The sequence below is a fragment of the Microcebus murinus genome, chromosome 21 (genome assembly GCF_040939455.1).
Source record: "Microcebus murinus isolate Inina chromosome 21, M.murinus_Inina_mat1.0, whole genome shotgun sequence".
Taxonomy (NCBI): domain Eukaryota; kingdom Metazoa; phylum Chordata; class Mammalia; order Primates; family Cheirogaleidae; genus Microcebus; species Microcebus murinus.
This window is the reverse complement of record NC_134124.1, coordinates 36302704-36308526: the sequence shown is the minus strand read 5'-3', so window position 1 is coordinate 36308526 and position 5823 is coordinate 36302704. Positions and strand designations below refer to the sequence as shown.

The 5823-nt window shown below is 58.3% G+C and overlaps 1 long non-coding RNA gene across 1 annotated transcript; it reads left to right on the top strand.

The window, feature by feature from the left end:
- Window positions 1–1759: 1759 nt before the first annotated feature.
- On the top strand, window positions 1760–2938 carry LOC142863050 (uncharacterized). Its single transcript, XR_012913937.1, has 2 exons — window positions 1760–2136; window positions 2649–2938. It is a non-coding gene; the product is annotated as an uncharacterized LOC142863050 (long non-coding RNA).
- The last annotated feature ends 2885 nt before the right edge of the window (window positions 2939–5823 follow it).

Sequence of the window (5823 nt, the reverse complement as noted above, 5' to 3'; positions counted from 1 at the left end):
GGCTGGAAAGGGAATTGGGACCATCTGGCCCAGTGGCTCCAATTTTACATGTTTAGAAACCAAAGCTCTGAGAAACACAGTGACCTAGTTGAGTACTGACCTACACAGTGAATTGGAGGCACAGGCTGTCCTATTCCAACCCGTGTCCTATCCAAAGGGGCAGGAGACGTTCCGGGCAGGAGGGGCGCCCACCACTGATCCTCCCACCTTACCACCGTCTGGCTCTTCCTGGCACCTCTGAGTCCGGCAACGTCACAGCCACATCCTGACAACACCCTGAATCCAGGTAGGGCTCAGCCTCCGGCCCTGTCCGGCCAGCCCCAGCCACCGGTACCACGGGCTCCACCCACCCCTTCTGGCTCAGCAGGTCTGATGGCCACATGAGCGCCTTCGCTCAGGCAGTTGCCGTTGCCTGGAACTCCTGCTCCCCCCGCCGCCCACCTGAGTTCCGCAGACTCTGCTCAGGGCCGCACTCTGAGAGGGCGTCCCTGGTGAACGCCCCTCACACGCCCTGCTCCCCCATTTCTGTCTTTGTCTCCATCTGAACTCCGTTGACAGCCCTCTGCCCCGTCTGTGGGGCACAATATATTGCCTGCTAATTTTAATTGTCGTAAATTCTCTCTTGAGGTTCGAAACCGTGCCTTAAACATTGTGCAGCGAGCATTGTGCTGGGCGCTCGGCGGGTGGTCAGTGCGCACGCGTGGAAGGAGTGAGCCTGGAGCGAGTGAGTGGCTGTCAGCTGGGACCCCTCCTGCCCCTCCGAAGCCTGTGAGCTGGACCAGCAGGGGCCTTCCTGTCCCCAGGATGTCCTGGGGAAGGTGGTGCGGACCCCGGTCAGGCCGGTCACGGCAGCTGCTCCCGGAGCTGGAGGCAAGCTCGTCCCCACTGCCGCCCGTCAGGCTCGCAGCCCCCCGCCCGCTGCCATTCAGCAGTGAGGAGCTGGGGCTCAGAGACAGCTGGCTCTGCTGGGGCCACAGGGGCAGCGTGCGCCGAGCACAGGCCATGCGTGGGCTGGGCCCCAGCGACACGGCTGAGCAGGACACACCTTCACCTCAGGTGGGCTGTGGCTGGAGGCAGCCCTGGAGAACCCGCCCGGCCCCCACCCCGGGTCCTGCGCACCCACCTGGCAGGCTAGACAAGGCTGCTGGCGCATAGAGGAGGGGCCCTAAACTAAGGGAAGCAAATGACCTTTGTCACTGCATAGCAAAGTCCCTGTGGCCCCTTTGCCATTCAGAACTTCCCTATAAGAGAGGCAGGAGGAGGATCATTAAACCTGCCTTATCTATCGGACAGCAAACTGAGGGTCACAGAGGGAGGCGACTGGCCAAGGCCACCGAGAGACCAGCTGGGGAATCTCTTTGCCAGCCTCCTTTCTGACTAACCCCTCTCTCCCCTGTCCTGCGGGAAGCATGTCCCATCCCGAGGGCCAGCACACGCACACCTCCATCCCGAGGGCCAGCACACGCACAGTCCCATCCCACGCACACCTGCGTCTGGCTGCCTCGCCTGCCCGAGCGCCCTTTCGCCACCCCGAACTCCGCAAGGCCTCCAGCTTTGCAGAGCCCTGCCGGGCGGCTCGGCCCCTCCTTTCCAAACTCCTCTAATTGGCATCAATCCCATGATCCACCCCAAGGAATCTCTCCCTGTGCCATATTCTGATTTAATGTCTTTCAAAATGAGAACACAAGTGCCTGGCACATGGTAGCGCCTCAGACAACGTCTCTGAATGAAACGGAGCTCAGTGAATTTTGGCGAAATGAAGGTGTGAATGAGTGAATAAATGAATGGGTCTGTCGCCTACCTTTCAGGGCTGTTGAGAGGACTCATTTCAGGGAGATAACCTACGAGGGTCCCAGCGCAGAGCTGGGCCAGAGCAGGTGGCTGTGGAGTGCTCACAGGCACGAAGTGGCTTAGAGCGAGGCTGCCTTCCAGGGCACGCCCGGCCGGCACAGCCAGGCTTCCCGAGTGGGCCGAATGCCAGCGCAAAGGCCGCTGGCCTGGCCCCGGACAGCTGCCCACAGATCGCCAGAAAGGAGCGAAGTCTGCGGTCCCGCCTGCCCACCTGTCCCGCTGTCCGCGCAGCCCTGGCCTCCTGGGCCCACAGTTCGGGAAAGAAAAAGGAGGAGGAAAAATCAGGTGAAACCAGGTGGCAAAGCATGCGCGGAGCCCCGGGGCGTGGTGGGGGTGGGGCGCGCCCGGAAAGGCAGCACAAGGGCAAAGGCTCTGGCACCTGCAGGCCCCGGCTCAGCCCCAGCCTTGCGGCCGAGCTGTCATGACGCGGCCAGGGTTGGCTCCCTCTCTGAGCCTCAGACTCTTCACCCATAAAACGCAGTGCCAGTAAGTGGCCACGTGTTATCTGCAGACAAAAACTGACTTGGACAGGTTCTTACCCTTGTACAGCATAAAACAACAGTATGTCACATGGGTACGTCTATATACGTTTATTATATACGTGTATTTTATATATATACATATATCTCCCTCACCACAATAGGCTGCCAACTCCCTTAGAAAGGACTGGCCTTTACTGTGAGGTCGCACCCCTTCGTTTCTTGCCTCTATTGCTGTCGTGCTGGCTGCTTTCTCACCGGGCTCCCCCCGCCCCACCCAGCAGCGCCAGAACTTCACTCAAATGTCTCCTTCCCCAGGACACCTGCCCTGACCACCTGGCTGAAAACTGGCACCCACCCCCAGTGCCCTGACCTGTTTTTCCTCCCTGGCGCTTACCCCGTCTGACCTGCGCTGTTTCCTGTTTTGGCCGGTGGCCGCTCTTCCCGGGAGGCCGGGACTTCTGTCTGGTTCACAGCTGCATCCCGGCAGGAGATGAAGCCTGGCGCACAGTGGGCCCTCCACAAACACGTGTTGACTGAATAAATAACTGAGTGGATATTTGCTCTGTAATACCTTGCTTTGGCAAAATAAAAAATGAGCAGCCCTATGTCAGCTCCCAAAATTGGGGTCTTGGAAAGGAGGGGACTCCACTGCTTTACGAAATTCTGAGAAAATGAAATCACTGAGAAATCACTGAGAAAATGTAGCTAAAAATTTTGGCCCACGCATGGCACCTGAAAAAGTGACCCGCCTCCTCCCTCCCTGCCCCGCTCCACCGCGGCCTGGTCTGTCTTCACCAGCGCTGGCCCACGTCAGCTTTTCCCTACACTGGGTCGGGAAGCCCCTGCATTTCAGACGGCTGTGCTCGGACCCTACCCCTCTCCACAAGAGCGGGGTCTCGGGAACAAGGGGATGTGCCCAGTTGGAACCCACACACCTCCCCTCCAGGGGCCACTCCAGGTCCCCAGGCCCCTGGATTCCCTGCCTGAGTGCCCTGGCCCCCGCAGAGTCCTCCCGGGCCTCTCCTTCCATTTCCCAATGTGGGCCACGTGGCCAGCAGGTGTTCCTCTGGTCCCAAAGCCCGGCCAAGCAGCCACTGGCTGTGGGGGACGTGGGCAGAGCTCAGACCTGTGGGTTGGGCACCAGGTCTCTGCCCAGAGCCCCTCCCAGGGCAGGGAAAAGCGGAGAATTGGGGGGGGGGGAAGCAGCTGCCGCATGCTGACGTGAAACTCCACGGGGTCTGACGATTCTGATCCGGCCTTCCAGGCGCTCAGGAAGCTGTACTGTCACAGTAGGAGGTAAGACAGTTTATTTAACAGCTTGCTTTCTTGCTTTAGAACTTTTGAAGTATTTAGACATATTGTTTGTGACCCTGCAGCATTGAGCCTGCTGTCCAGAGAGCGCCCTGGGCTGGCAGGGAGAAAGGAGACCTTCGGGCTTGGCCGGAGGGATCTGGGAGGAGGGAGAGAGTGCGGCTCCTCCTAGCTTAGGTGCTTGGCATACTGGGTCTGGGCTCAGCCCCACGCCTTTGCAGCTGAGGAAACGCAGACTCACAAGGCTGGCCGAGGCCACACAGCTAGCAATATATGACCAAAGGGCTTTCACCTTCCCCCAAATGATAAGTTTGAAATGACAAAAGAAAAGGACAGAGAGACAGATGGTCTTGGCTTTCTTGGGGGGATTGTTTAGCACCTGCAGGCTTTCCTGCATGGGCATCTGCCTGCAGGCTTTCCTGCAAGGGCTTCTGCCTGTCCACTTTGCCCAACCAGCCTAAGTGTGCAGGGGCTGTGTGCCTCTCCACCTGGCTACTGCTACAGTCCAAACATCCACCGTTGACCTGACTTCTCAGAAAGGAGTTTGATGAGGGGCAGTGACAATGCAAGAAATATTGGGATGTGGCTTCCCAGAAAGTCAGAATTCCTTTTCTCTTGCCCAGGAAGCCCTGAGTCCTCCCTAAGATGATTTCCTGTGTTAGTGCAACCCTCACGCTCCACGAGCTTCTGTTTATCTGCACCAGAGGGCTCTATCAGGCCTTGACACTCCCCCATTTAGAGCTTGTAAACGCTGGTCCCATCTGCCGCTGCAGTCTCACCTCTGCACGTCACCTCTCTCCACGTTACCTAAGCAACCACCTTGCTTTTCGCACACGCTGCTTCAGCCCCGGATGTTGCTCTTCCCTCCTTCTTTCACCCACCAGCTCTTTTCCCTCCAGGAGCCAGCTCAGTCCTCAGCTCCCTGGTCCTGCCCATGTGTCCCCAGGCTGTACCCTCCGTGCTTCCTCTACACTCCCCAAGGCCCGAGTTTCTTCCTATGAAAGGGCTCTGTGTACTGTGAACTCATCGCTATCTGCCCGTCTCCCAGAGATTGCACTTCATTCATCCCACTGTTCCAGTGGCCAGCGTGGCCCGGAGGGCAGGAGTGTTTCCAAGAAGGTCTACTGAGCTCCAGAGTCTCCTCTCTGAGATGATGTTCTCTAGTCATGAACTTATTTGCTACTTACATGCCCGAGGAGGGCCGGCCTCGAGAGCTATTACTCCCCCGTTTATCACTGTGGATGTGACCAGGGTGTCCAAGGGGATTCAGCTGGCCCCCTGGGCCCAGCATCCTCGGTTCCTTGTCTTTGGGGGCTGGTGCATCTGTCCATTGTCCTGGACTTTCCTGCTTGGGTGGGGACAGGGGAGCCCCAGCAGCACGTGTTCCAGAATGGCTTGCGGGAGTGCAAGGTGGCATTTGACCTCTTTCTTAACAATCACCAGACTTTGCCCCAGGGCGAGGAGGAAGATGGCAATGGGAGAGGCTGGAGTGAGGAGACCGAGGATTTTCCCAGGGACTGGCAGGGGCCGAGCCAGGGGCATTTCCAGGCAGTGGCAGGGGCGGCCCCAGGGACACGCCAACACAGCCCCGGGGCTGAGGGGAAAGGTTGGTTGCAAAACAGTGTGTGTTGCAGCCTCACTGCTGAGTCATGCCGAGGAGGCCTGCTGGGGACGAAATCAGGGGCTGCAAGCTCAACACCACGTATGGGAGTCAGTGATCTCCTGGCTTTCCACGCCAAGCCTCCTTGGAAGGCTAATCCCCTTCTGGAGGTGTCTTTTGCATGGCATGCCCCCTGCTTGAAGTGACAGCACCCTAGTTTTCCTTAGAGATCCCCAACCACACTCTCAGCCCATGCAGTTAAGGTGAGGTTAGATTCTCTCCTGCCCCACCCCCAGCACCAAGGATGATCACATGACCCAGGCTTAGCCAACCAGAACATTCTCTCATGCCCATCATTGGTGGCAGGATGGAAACATTGTAAGAAATGTTGGGCGAGAGACCCCCTCCTTTCCTGCAGGGATTGCTAACTGAGCACGTCAGCCTGGAGCAGCTGGGGCCTCTATGGGCACAGCGGTTGCCTGATAATGAGGCCACCCCCCAGGAAAGCAGGACCAAGAGTGGGGTACAAGGTGGAGACTCAGCCTTCCAGCCACATACGCCTGAACTTTTCAGCTGCAT